Source organism: Rhinopithecus bieti, unplaced genomic scaffold (genome assembly GCF_001698545.2).
Source record: "Rhinopithecus bieti isolate Rb0 unplaced genomic scaffold, ASM169854v2 scaffold_70861, whole genome shotgun sequence".
Taxonomy (NCBI): domain Eukaryota; kingdom Metazoa; phylum Chordata; class Mammalia; order Primates; family Cercopithecidae; genus Rhinopithecus; species Rhinopithecus bieti.
This window is the reverse complement of record NW_016826185.1, coordinates 7,739-20,853: the sequence shown is the minus strand read 5'-3', so window position 1 is coordinate 20,853 and position 13,115 is coordinate 7,739.

Here is a 13,115-nt window from a genome sequence, read left to right as displayed (position 1 = left end):
GTCTTCTGTACACTATTTATTCTAGTTAACCATTTGTCAATCTTTTTTTCAAGGTTTTAGCTTCTTGATGATGGGTTCGAACATCCTCCTTTAGCTTGTAGAAGTTTGTTATTACTGATTGTCTGAAGCCTTCTAGTCTCAACTTGTCAAAGTCATTCTCCCTCCTGCTTTGTTCTGTTGCTGGTGAGGAGCTGTGTTCCTTTGCAGGAGAAGAGGTGCTCTGAGTTTTAGAATTTTCAGCTTTTCTGCTCTGGTTTCTCCCCATCTTTGTGGTTTTATCTACCTTTGGTCTTTGATGATGGTGACGTACAGATGGAGTTTTGGTGTGGATATCCTTTCTGTTTGTTAGTTTTTCTTCTAACAGTCAGGACCCTCAGCTGCAAGTCTGTTGGAGTTTGCTGGAGGTCCACTCCATACCCTGTTTGCCTGGGTATCACCAGTGGAGGCTGCAGAACAGCAAATATTGCAGAACAGCAAATGTTGCTGTCTGTTCCTCTGGAAGCTTCGTCTCAGAGGGGTACCTGGCCGTATGAGGTGTCAGCCAGCCCCTACTGGGAGGTGCCTCCCAGTTAGGCTACTCATGGGTCAGGGACCCACTTGAGTCAGCAGTCTGTCCATTCTCAGACCTCAAACTCCGTGTAGTAAGAACCACTACTGTCTTCAAAGCTGTCAGACAGGGATGTTTAAATCTGCAGAAGTTGGAAACTGAGCAACCTGCTCCTGAATGAATACTGAGTACATAATGAAATGAAGGCAGCTATGCCCTATCCCCAGAGGTGGCTCTACAGAGGCAGGCAGGCCTCCTTGAGCTGCGGTGGGCTCCACCCAGTTCAAGCTTCCCGGCCACTTTGTTTACCTACTCAAGCCTCTGCAATGGTGGGCGTCCCTCCCCCAGCCTCGCTGCCACCTTGCAGTTCCATTTTAGACTGCTCTGCTAGCAATGAGCAAGGCTCCGTGGGCATGGGACCCTCCGAGCCAGGTGCAGGATATAATCAACTGGTGTGCCATTTGCTAAGACAGTTGGAAAAGTACAGTATTAGGGTGGGAGTGACTCGATTTTCCAGGTGCCGTCTGTCACAGCTTCCCTTGGCTAGGAAAGGGAATTCACCGACCCCTTGCGCTTCCCGTGTGAGGTGATGCCTTGCCCTACTTTGACTCACACTCCGTGGGCTGCACCCACTGTCCTGCACCCAATGTCCGACAAGCCCTGGTGAGATGAACCTGGTACCTCAGTTGGAAATGCAGCAATCACGCATCTTCTGCGTCGCTGACGCTGGGAGCTGTAGACTGGAGCTGTTCCTATTCGGCCATCTAAATGCATTTTTTGACTTAGGATATTTTTGACTCATGATGAATTCATTGGGATATAGCCCCCTCACCAGTCAAGGAACATCTCTGTGTTAAATATGGATTTAGGGATTCTCAGATTATTGAATCAGTTATAATCCGTTTCCTCAAAGGGTTATAATCCATTACAATCTTTACTTATTTTGCTGTTCAAATTGTCTGAGATTTGTTCAGTGAGAGCTCCTTTCAACCTAGCTGTTTTGATATCACTCATATATATATGTGTGTGTGTGTGTGTATATATGTGTGTGTGTGTATATATATATATATTTAGCAGTTGTTTACTTTCTGGTACAAAAAGATGTTCTAATTTTATTTTGGGCTTTCTCTCACCCAGCACTGAAAGGAACCATTTCTGCAAAGTGTCCTGACACCTTATGGTAGAAAATGGTGCTTAAAAAACAATATCTGGGAGCTTAGCAAGCTTATTGTAACTTAGATGTCATTGCATCTATGCCTTTTCAGCAGATGAAACTAAATAAAAAAAATTAGTAATCATGAGTTCAAGTTGATATCACCAATTCTAATCTAATTTTACATAGTTCTTCCTACAACCTTTTATTTCTATTTAAGCACTGTTACCATATATACATAATTTAAAAAATCAAATAGTTATATAACAAATATTAACAAATAAGCATACAAACTCTACATTTCTGCTTCCCAGATGCACCCCTCTTCAATTCATTTAACTTCATTTTTATATATTCCACTGTATTTCTAAATAACATGGTTATTTTCCTTTTTGATTTTTTTTTTTCAGCTATAGATTTAGCTCTATTAACTTTCTATTGTGGAAGATGAGGAAATATTTCTTTAGTTGCTTTTACTTTCACCCCTTGCATTTTTCTTTTCTTTTTTTTTTTTTTGAGACAGAGTCTTGCTCTGTCACCCAGGCTGGAGTGCAATGGTGCGATCTCAGCTCACTGCAGCCTCCGCCTCCCAGGTTCAAGTGATTCTCCTGCTTCAGTCTCCTGAGTAGCTGGGATTACAGGCACATGCCACCACACCTGGCTAATTTTTGTATTTTTAGTAGAGATGGGATTTCACCATGTTGGCCAGGCTGCTCTCGAACCTCTGACCTCATGTGATCCACCTGCCTCGGCCTCCCAAAGTGCTGGGATTATAGTTGTGAGGCACCACGCCTGGCTACTTTCATCCTTTCATGTCCTCAGTTCTTATGACCTCATTCTCTAAATGTAATTACCTCATAACTTTGTTTTTTGTTTCTGAGACCGAGTTTCGCTCTTGTTGCCCATGCTGGGGTGCAATGACGCGATCTCGGCTCACTGCAACCTCTGCCTTCCAGGTTCAAGCAATTCTCCTACCTCAGGCTCCTGAGTAGCTGGGATTGCAGGCATACACCACCACGGCTGGCTAATTTTTGTGTATTTTTAATATAGACGGGGTTTCTCCATGTTGGTCAGGCTGGTCTCGAACTCCTGATCTCAGGTGATCCGCCCACCTCCGCTTCCCAAAGTGCTGGGATTATAGGTGTGAGCCACCACGTCCCGCCTAACTTTTTTTTTTTTTTTTTTTGAGACAGAGTACCCCTCTGTCGCCTAAGCTGGATTGCAGTGGTACAATCTTGGCTCACTGCAACCTCTGCCTCCTGTGTTCAAGCAATTCTTGTGCCCCAGCCTCCCAAGGAGCTGGCATTATAGATATGTGCCACCATGCTCTGCTAATTTTTGTATTTTTCATAGAGATGGGGTTTTGCCATGTTAGCCAGGCTGGTCTTGATCTCCAGAATTCAAGTGATCTGCCTGCCTCAGCCTCCCAAAGTGCTGGGATTACAGGCATGAGTCACCATGCCTGGCTACCTCATAACTTTTGTTTCTCAATATTCAGAGTTTACAATGTTTTTATAATTAAGTAAAATTACAGCTGAGATACACAAAATCCTTTCCCCTCTTTCTATAACTTTTAGCTACTTTTACAGTTTAAGAAAATACAGAACAAAGCTAGTGCTCTGAACAGCACTTAAAGGGATAGTGATGTGTAGTTCTGAGGAAGCTATGTTAAGACTATCTCATCTCATATCTTCACTTGAAATAATGTTTCCCTCTGAGATAGTCTGAGTCAATTCTACTTTCCTGAGATAGTCTATTGGCTATATATAGGGGTTATATACAGATGAAGGGATTGCAGGGAACTTTCATTTTCTACCTCCTATAGCCTTAATTTTAAAAATATTTATATTGAGCATGGAATTTTTTATTATAAAAAAATTTCAGATAAACTGATAAGTAGAACAGTACAATAATGAATTTCAAAGTTCAGTAATTTTTAGAAATGCATCATAGGGTGAGTTTAACTTTTTTATGACTCTGAGTAAGAGAAGTTCCAGGTGGTGCCATGTCTGTACAGTCTTAACCGACTGAGGAATCAGACCAGAATTTGGGCTAACCACAGCAGCTAAAAAGTGAGTAGAAAGGCATACAAGGTGGGAGAGGGAAACCGTAAAATCTGTGCAAGAGCTCTGCCCAAATATTTGGCTGTGCCCTGAATTACACATGTGCTGTGAAGACTTTAAACAGTCTAGCTGATGCTGAGAATTGCACAGATTTTTTTAGCTGCTGCCCACTCCAAGGAAGATAGAGTTTGGAATTTGAGTTTAGCCCATTTAGATGTCTACAAAAACAAAATAATGGTACTTTTTAAGAGGAATATAACAAAATCTATTGTCTCTAACATGAAGTTTTCAAAATACCCAGGCTAAAATCTAAAATTAGTAAATATTAAAAAAATAAGAAAATGTGACGTGGAAATTAAAAAAGACAAAACAGAATCAATAGAGACCAACCACAAACTTGACCAAGATGAAAGAATTAGTACTCAAGGTTTTAAAAGTAGCTTTTATAACTATTATGCTCCCGAATGTAAAGGAATTTATGCTGGTAATGAATGAGCGAATAGGAAATTTCAACACGGAAATAGGAACTAGAAAAAGAACCAAATGGAAATCATAGAACTGAAAAAAGGGCAAATGAAGACTTTGCCAAATGGGCTTAATAGTAGAGTGGGGATACAGATGGAGTCAGGCAACTTGATGATATTAAATAGTACTTACAAAATCTTATGAGCTGCCCCCTCAAAAAAATAATGAATACAGCTTCAGTGATCTGTAGAATGATATTTTTAAAAGACCAATATACATGTTATTGAATCCCCACAAGAAAAAAGAGAAAGATGGGAGCAAAAAATATTTAAGAAAGAATAGCCAATGAAAAACATAAATATACATATTCAAGAGGCTCAGTCAATCCTAGGCAAGATAAATTCAATGAAAACCACAACAAGGTACATCATAATCAAGTGACATTTAGTCATAATTTGACCATAAAAGTCAAATGATTATCAAAGATAATGAGAAAAATCTTGAAAACAACCAGACAAAAATCAATATATTACACACAAAAAAGTAATATAAATGATGTTGATTTCTCATGAGAAATAATGGAAGGAAAAAGACAGTGAATTGACATCTTTAAGTGCTGATGAAGAAAACCCTTGTCAATTCGGAATTCTATTATCCAAGAAAAATATTAATTTAGATAAATGAAAACAAGAGAATTCATCATCCACTGACCTGCACTACAAGAAATGCCAAAGGAAATTTTTCACTCTAAGTGGATTTGATAAGAAATAGAAACTCATATTGTCAGAAAGTAATGAAGAACATCAGAAATGGGAAATATGGTCTGGGCATGGTGGCTCATGTCTGTATTCCCATCACTTTGGGAGACCGAGGCAGGCAGATCACTTGGGCCAGGAGTTCCAGACCAGCCTGGCCAACATGATGAAACCCTGTCTCTAGTAGAAATAAAAAATTAGCCAGGCGTGGTGGTGTGCACCTGTAATCCCAGCTACTTGGGAGGCTGAGGCACGAAAATCACTTCAACCCAGGAGATGGAGGTTGCAGTGAGCTGAGATCACACCACCACACTCCAGCCTGGGTGACAGAGTGAAACTCTGTCTCAAAAAAAAGAGGAATGGGGAACATGTTGATAAATATAAATAACTATTATCTTTTGTTTCTTTATTTCTTTACAATACACATCAGTAAATAATGTGAAAATTAAAATATTTTATTTGGCCAGTTGTATATCTTCTTCCTTTTTAAAAGAAATATGAGACAGGGTCTTACTGTGTTGCCCAGTTTCATCTCAAACTCCTAGGCTCAAGTGAACCTCCTGCCTCAGCCTCCCAAGTAGCTGGGACTAGAGGTGCGCTTGGCTGTATATCTTATTTTGAGAAGTGATTTTTCAGGTAATTGGCCCATTTTTTAAATAAAATTACTTCTTTCTTGCTATCAAGTTGAGTTCTTTATATATTTTGATATTAACCCTTTATCAGATATATGGTTTGCAAATATTTTCTCCCAAGTCATGGGTAATCACTTCACTCAGTTGATTGTTTCCTTGCCTGTGCAGAAGCATTTTGTTTTGATACAATCTCAGTTGCCAATTTTTGCTTTTGTTGCCTGTGCTTTTGGGGTCATATTTTTAAAAAACCGTCGCCTAGACAGATACCATGGAGCTTATCCTTTATGTTTTCTTCTAATAGTTTTACAGTTTCAGGTCTTATGTTTAAATATTTGATCCATTCTGAGTTGATTTTTGTATATCAGCTGACATAAGGGTTCACTGTCATTCTGCTGCATGTGGAGGTCTGGTTTTGACAACACCCTTTATTGAAGAGACTGTCCTTTCCATATTGTGTGTTCTTGGCACTTTTGTTGAAGATCAGTTGCCTAAATGTGTGGATTTATTTTGGGGCTCTCTATTCTGTTCCATTTGTCCATATGTCTGTTTTTAGGTCACTACCATATTGTTTTAATTACCATATTGTTTTAATTACTATAGCTTTATAGATTATTTTGAAATCGGGTAGTATAATGCCTCCAGCTTTCTTCTTTTTGCTCAAGATTGCTTTGGCTACTCAAGGTCTTTTGTAGTTCCAGGTTAATTTTAGGATTGCTTTTTCTATTTCTGTGAAAATGCCATTACAATTTTGATAGGGACTGCATTGAATCTGTAGATTGTTTTGTGTAGTATGGTGTATTAATCTGTTTTCACACTGCTATAAAGAGCTACCTGAGACTGGGTAATTTATGCGGAAAAGAGGTTTAATTGACCCACAGTTCTTCAGGCTTAACAGGAAGCATGACTAAGAAATGACCATAGTTCAGATGCGTCAGGGATTAGCACGGGATTGTGAGGGATAATGGCTCCAGTCCTGAAAAGCACAACAGTGGTGCCTTTGGAGGGGACATAGCCATGTTTCCCTCTTTGGTGGTAGTGGTGGGGTCTGCAGTGGGGATGGCTATTGGTTACCTCAGTTGCTGGTGTCCTCTACAGAGCAGGTGAGTGGGGACCACAGTAGCCAAGCTGTGTGGCTGATACTAGTAGCTCCTACCCTTGTCTTTTGTTCCTGTCTCTAGATGTCTCAGGTATGCTGCTCGCCTTTGATTGTTCCACATTGGTTATTCTCCATTTTTCTCCTGCACTGTGTTACCGCAGGATCTTAAATGGGCCCTTGATCCCTCCCAAAGTTATTATCATTTATGGATAACTATTACTATCCATAACGATACTCTGCCATCTTGCTAACATCACTCTCCTCTTCAATTCATTTAATGATTATAAGCTTATTTATTTATTTATTTATTTATTTATTTTGAGACAGAGTCTCGCTCTGTCGCCCAGGCTGGAGTACAATGGCCTGATCTCGGCTCACTGCCACCTCCGCCTCCTGGGTTCAAGGGATTCTTTTGCCTCAGCCTCCCAAGCAGCTGGGATTACAGGCTCATGCCACCACCCCTGGCCAATTTTTGTATTTTTAGTAGAGATGAGATTTCGCCATATTGGCCAGGCTGGTCTCGAACTCCTGACCTCAGGTGACCTGCCTGTCTTGGCCTCCCAAAGTGCTGGGATTACAGGCGTGAGCCACGTGCCCAGCTGACATCTATACAATTTTATTTATTATTATTATTATTATTATTATTATTATTATTTAGACAAAGTCTTGTTCAGTTGCCCAGGCTGGAGTGCAGTGGCACGATCTGAGCTCACTGCAACCTCCACCTCCTACATTCAAGTGATTCTCCTGCCTCAGCCTCCCAAGTAGCTGGAATTACAGGTGCCAACCACCACGCCTGGCTAATTCTTGTTTTTTTAGTAGAGACAGTGTTTCACCATGTTGGCCAGGCTGGTCTTGCACTCCCTACCTCAGGTGATCCACCCACCTCGGCCTCCCAGAGTGCTGGGATTACAGGCACGAGCCACTGCACCGGGCTGACATCTGTACAAATTTAAAGATACTTCCTTATAGGATGCTTTGGTTCTTCATCTATTTAATCATAGCTACATCTCTATTTTTTTTTCTTCTTTTCTTTCTTTCTTTCCTTTTTTTTTTTTTTTTTTTTTTGAGATGGAGTCTCGCTCTGTTGCCCAGGCTGGAGTGCAGTGGTGCGATCTCACTGCAATCCCCACCTCCCGGGTTCAAGAGATTCTCCTGCCTCAGCCTCTGGAGTAGCTGGGATTACAGGCATGCACCATCATACCCATCTAATTTTTGTATTTTTTGTAGAGACAGGGTTTCACCATGTTCGCCAGGATGGTCTCGATCTCCTGGCCTCGTGATCCTCCTACCTCAGCCTCCCAAAGTGCTGGGATTACAGGCATGAGCCACCATGCCCAACCACGTCTCTTTTTTTTTAAGTAGCAGTACACATTCATAGGGGACTTGCTTGGTGTTCCTAGCTCAACTTTTATCTAAGAGCAAGTCAGCCTAGACATCTCCACATGATTTGGCTGAATGGCTTTGTGTGACCCTGGCACCCAAACCAAGGGAACCAGTGGCACCTGTGGGCTTTCCTGGGGGTCTCAGCTTCTGTTGTCAGTAATAGGCCAGTCAAAGGAACATCATTTTTCCTTTATCCAAGAAGTGCTTACTGAATCCCTGCTCTGTGCATGGCATTAAACATTGAGAAATACTGTTCTCCATGTATTTGGGATTTTATTTTCATTTTACCATAGCTTATATTCTTGTGTTTCTTTTTTTTTTTTTTGAGACAGAGTCTTGCTCTGTCACCCAGGCTGGAGTGCAGTGGCGCTATCTCCACTCACTGCAAGCTCGACCTCCCAGGTTCATGCCATTCTCCTGCCTCAGCCTCCCGTGTAGCTGGGACTACAGGCGCCCGCCACCACGCTCCGCTAATTTTTGTATTTTAGTAGAGATGGGGTTTCACTGTGTTAGCCAGGATGGTCTCAATCTCCTGACCTCGTGATCCGCCCGCCTCGGCCTCCCAAAGTGCTGGGATTACAGGCATGAGCCACTGCGCCCGGCCTCTATTCTTGTGTCGCAATGTAAATCTCTTAACCTTTGTTTTCAAAGTTACATTATCCCTCATGTTGTTTCAAACTGTTTTCCAAAGGGGTTTGAGCATATACAACTACAAATCCGAGCAGATCGACTCTCAAAAATAATCTTAACTGGTGCAAAAAATCCCAATCAAGATTCAGTCAATATTTCCATTTTACAAGTTTGGGAGAGTAGTTGGCTTTGAGTGACACATCAAAGCTTTAAGAGGTAAGACATTGGCTTCATTCTGGACTATAACTTGGCCTCAGTGTGAGATCCTGCTGTGCAGCATTGCGGTGGAACTAATGAAGTGTGAATGTGAAGGTGGCCTTGGCGTATGGCCAGAGTGCCACTCTGCTACTTTCTGCTATGCAGCCTGTTAGGAGCCACTAAATCTCTGCGTGCCTAGACCTCCCCATCTGTGGAATGGGGTCCATGCCACCTACTTCACAGGGTGTTGTGAGGACTGAGAAGAACAATGTCAAATGTTTTAACACCCAGGTGAGGGGTGACATCAATGAAATCTGTACTGTATAAAAGCTACACAAAAATGGGCAGGCATTTGATTAACTGTGTCTCAAGTGTATGTTTAGAAAAGCATTTTACTAACTGGGAAATATGACTTATTTCTAGAAAAAAATGCAAATCAAAAGCACAATGAGATATTACCATCTCACAGCAGTCAGAATGGCTATTATTAAAAAGTTAAAAAATAACATGCTGGCGAGGTTGCGGAGAAAAATGAACACTTATACACTGTTACTGGGAGTGTAAATTAGGTTAACCACTGTGGAAAGCAGTATGGCAATTCCTCAAAGAGCTAAAAAGAGAACTACCTTTCCACCCAGCAATCTCATTACTGGGCGTATATGCAAAGGAATATAAATTGTTCTATCATAAAGACACATGCATGTGTATGTACATTACAGCCCTATTCACAATAGCAAAGACATGGAATCAACCTAAATGCCCATCAATGGTAGATTGAATAAAGAAAACATGGTACATATACCCCCGTGGAATACTATGCAGCCATAAAAAAGAGCAATGTCCTTTGCAGGAACATGGATGGAGCTGGAGGCCATTATCCTTAGCAAACTAACATAGGAACAGAAAACCAAATACCACATGTTCTCACTATAAGTAGGATCTAAATGATGAGAACACATGGAAAAAAAGGGGGAACAGATACTGGGGCCTATTTGAGGGTGGAGGGTAAAAGGAGGGAGAAGATCAGAAAAAATAACTATCGGGTACTAGACTTAGTACCTGGGTGACAAAATAATCTGCACAAAAGCCCTGTGACATGAGTTTACCTGTATAACAAAACTGCACACGTACCCCTGAACCTAAAATGACAATTTTTATTTGTTATTATTTTTTAGTTTCATTTATTAATTCCCTACTTTCTATAATCAGAGTCAGTGTCCATTAGTTTATCACCATCATCACATGAAAAGAATAAGGTTCTAGATCTCAAGGCAACATCTGATGCTTCCTTTACTTAACTACTCTCCTAAAATCAAGACATAGGAGCAAGATGCCCCTTAAAACTCATCCAGTCCTACCATCTTGCCCACTGTGTGTCACATAGCAGTGTGTACCCTCACAGCATGTATCCTAGGCTCTGAGAAAAGTAAGGAAAGTCAACATTTAATGAATATTTATAATGTGCCAGGCACTATTCTAAGAAGTTTGCCCACATTAGCTGATCTAATCTTCACATTAGGTTTATTCATTTTCCATTTTATTGGTGAAGAAACATAATATTTTACAGATGAATAATCTGAGGCAGCCTGGCTCCAAAGCCCACTCCAAAGCACCACATGTCAAGTGCTGGCATCCATTATTCATTCTTGGTGCTTCTGCTCCTGCCCCACTTTGTCTGTTCACCACATGGAAGCCCGTGAAATTCTGTTAAAACATTTTTTATTGCCCCTCTGCTCAATCTCTGCAATGGTCCCCATCTCACTCAGTAAAAGCTGAAGTCCTTTCAGTAGCTTACCATGCTCTACATGGTCTTCTTTCCCATCCTGTATCTCCTTGACCTCACCCCTGCTGTTTTCCCCACATCCATTTCACTCCAGCCCCACTGGCCTCCTGACTTCTCCCGATACACCAAGCATACTCCAGCTTTGGCACTTGTTGCTCTCTCAGCCTGGAGGGCTAAGTGACTCACCCTCACCTCCTTCAAGTCTGTATCTAATGTAAACTTTTTAGCACAGCCTTCCCTGCCCATTCTTCTTAAAAACTGCAAGTCCCTTGGCCGGGCGCGGTGGCTCACGCCTGTAATCCCAGCACTTTGGGAGGCCGAGGCGGGCGGATCACGAGGTCAGGAGATTGAGACCATCCTGGCTAACACGGTGAAACCCCATCTCTACTAAAAATACAAAAAATTAGCCTGGTGTGGTGGCGGGCGCCTGTAGCCCCAGGTACTCTGGAGGCTAAGGCAGGAGAATGGCATGAACCCAGGAGGTAGAGCTTGCAGTGAGCCGAGATCACACCACTGTACTCTAGTCTGGGCACAGAGCGAGACTGTGTCTCAAAAACAACACAAAACAAAGCAAAAACTGCAAGTCCCTCCCTTTTCCTGGAAAACCCTGTTTGCCTTCCCTGCTTTATTTTCAGAAGAAGAATCTCAGGCAGCCTGGCTTCTCTGCTTTATTTTCCCTTACACACTGAATGAACATCATGCTTCTTTATTCTGCTCAAGTTCTGTTCCCCCACTAGAACGTCCTCTGTGAAGACAAGTTTTATTGTTTGTTCTTTCGCTGCTCTATCTTCACTATCTAGAATAGTACTTAGTATATAATAAGTCCCCAGAAAAATATTTGATGACTGAATCAACTAATCTAAATATATGGAAGTTGGAGCAGATATTGAGAGGCTAAACAAGAATGGGTGGGTACAAATCTTACAAGGAGGAATACCTCAGAGACCTGGAACAGAGAGGGTAGGAAGGATTAACAAAGAGGGTAGGACATGGAATAAAGAGGAGGAAGCTGCCTTGGGCTATTACTTGGGTCTTTTAACTCCATGGATCCTTATTTGACCTGCGTGTATCTTCCTGTAGGACAAGGGTTCTTGATTTTGCACAGGATAGTGATTTGACAGTCTGATGAAGCCTATGGACCTTTCTCAGAGCAATGTTTTTAAAAGCACAAAATACATAGGATTGCACAAAATTATTATGAAATAAAATTATCAGAATACTTTATACTTTGTGATATAATGCAATGCATATATTTATAAAAATCTCAGGAAGTACTTTTCTTTAGGTTTTAAAATTTACTGTTATATATGAAAACAATTCATCTTTTTGAATCACTCTTCTGTGATTCTTTTCTCATTCTTAATCTTGTCTACTAAAACGAAGTATATTGATCATAGTGTTTTTGTTTTATATTTATTGCTACTGTCACTAATTTGTTTTATCTTTATTGATTGCATATTTCTGATTTTGTTCTTTTCCTAATGTTTTATTTCATATTTTATATTTAAACACCTGCTGGCAGGAATTGAATTTTAAAGAGTACATATTCCTTTTTTCATCTTTTTACTCTAAAAGCAAACTTATTTAAGACTATAAATTTTCCTCAGTACTATTTTCATGTACTCCATTGGCTTAAGTTGAAGTATCCTTTTCATTAATTTCCAGTTAGTAATTTCCCATTTATTTTTTCTAATATATCTATTCCTTTTATTCCTATTTTTCAAGCTTTTGCGATTTATTGGCTTTTGATTAGAGGATGTAGCCCAAAATTTTCCTCTCTTGACCACATACATGATCAATTTTTTTAAGCATTTATGGACATATGAAAACAAATATAAATGTTTTCACAAATAAATGAGGAATAGAATAATTCAAATATTATTTTTTAAAAAAAACTTCGATAGGTTTATGGGGAACAGGTAGTGGTTACTTTTTTTTTTTTTTTAAAGGTACTCAAATGTCAACTTTATTGTTTCTATATAAACACGTTTTTGTACTGAAAACTGTAAAAATAACAACGTTTGCTGTGATTGCAATCCAAATTTTTGAAAGCCAGAAAATCTAGTTATTATGCTATAGCCAAAGTACCTAATGCTTTCTTTATCCACAAGTAACTTTGCTTCAATTTCTTGATGTTGGGTGTCATCTCACTGACTTTGGGCTTCTCAGACACATGGGAATACTTATGTCTTTGGGTCAAATCAAACAGTAAAGCTAAAGTTATTCAAATACATTCAAATGACACAGATCCCTTACAAATGACTAGTATCATAGTAGGAAGAAAAAGATACAAGAAGAAAAATATATCCTAGAACTTGTTAATATTATTGGTGTATAGTCTATACTAGCATAGAATAGCTTTCACAACCTGCTATATAGGATTACCAGCAAGAAGAAAAAGGTGCAA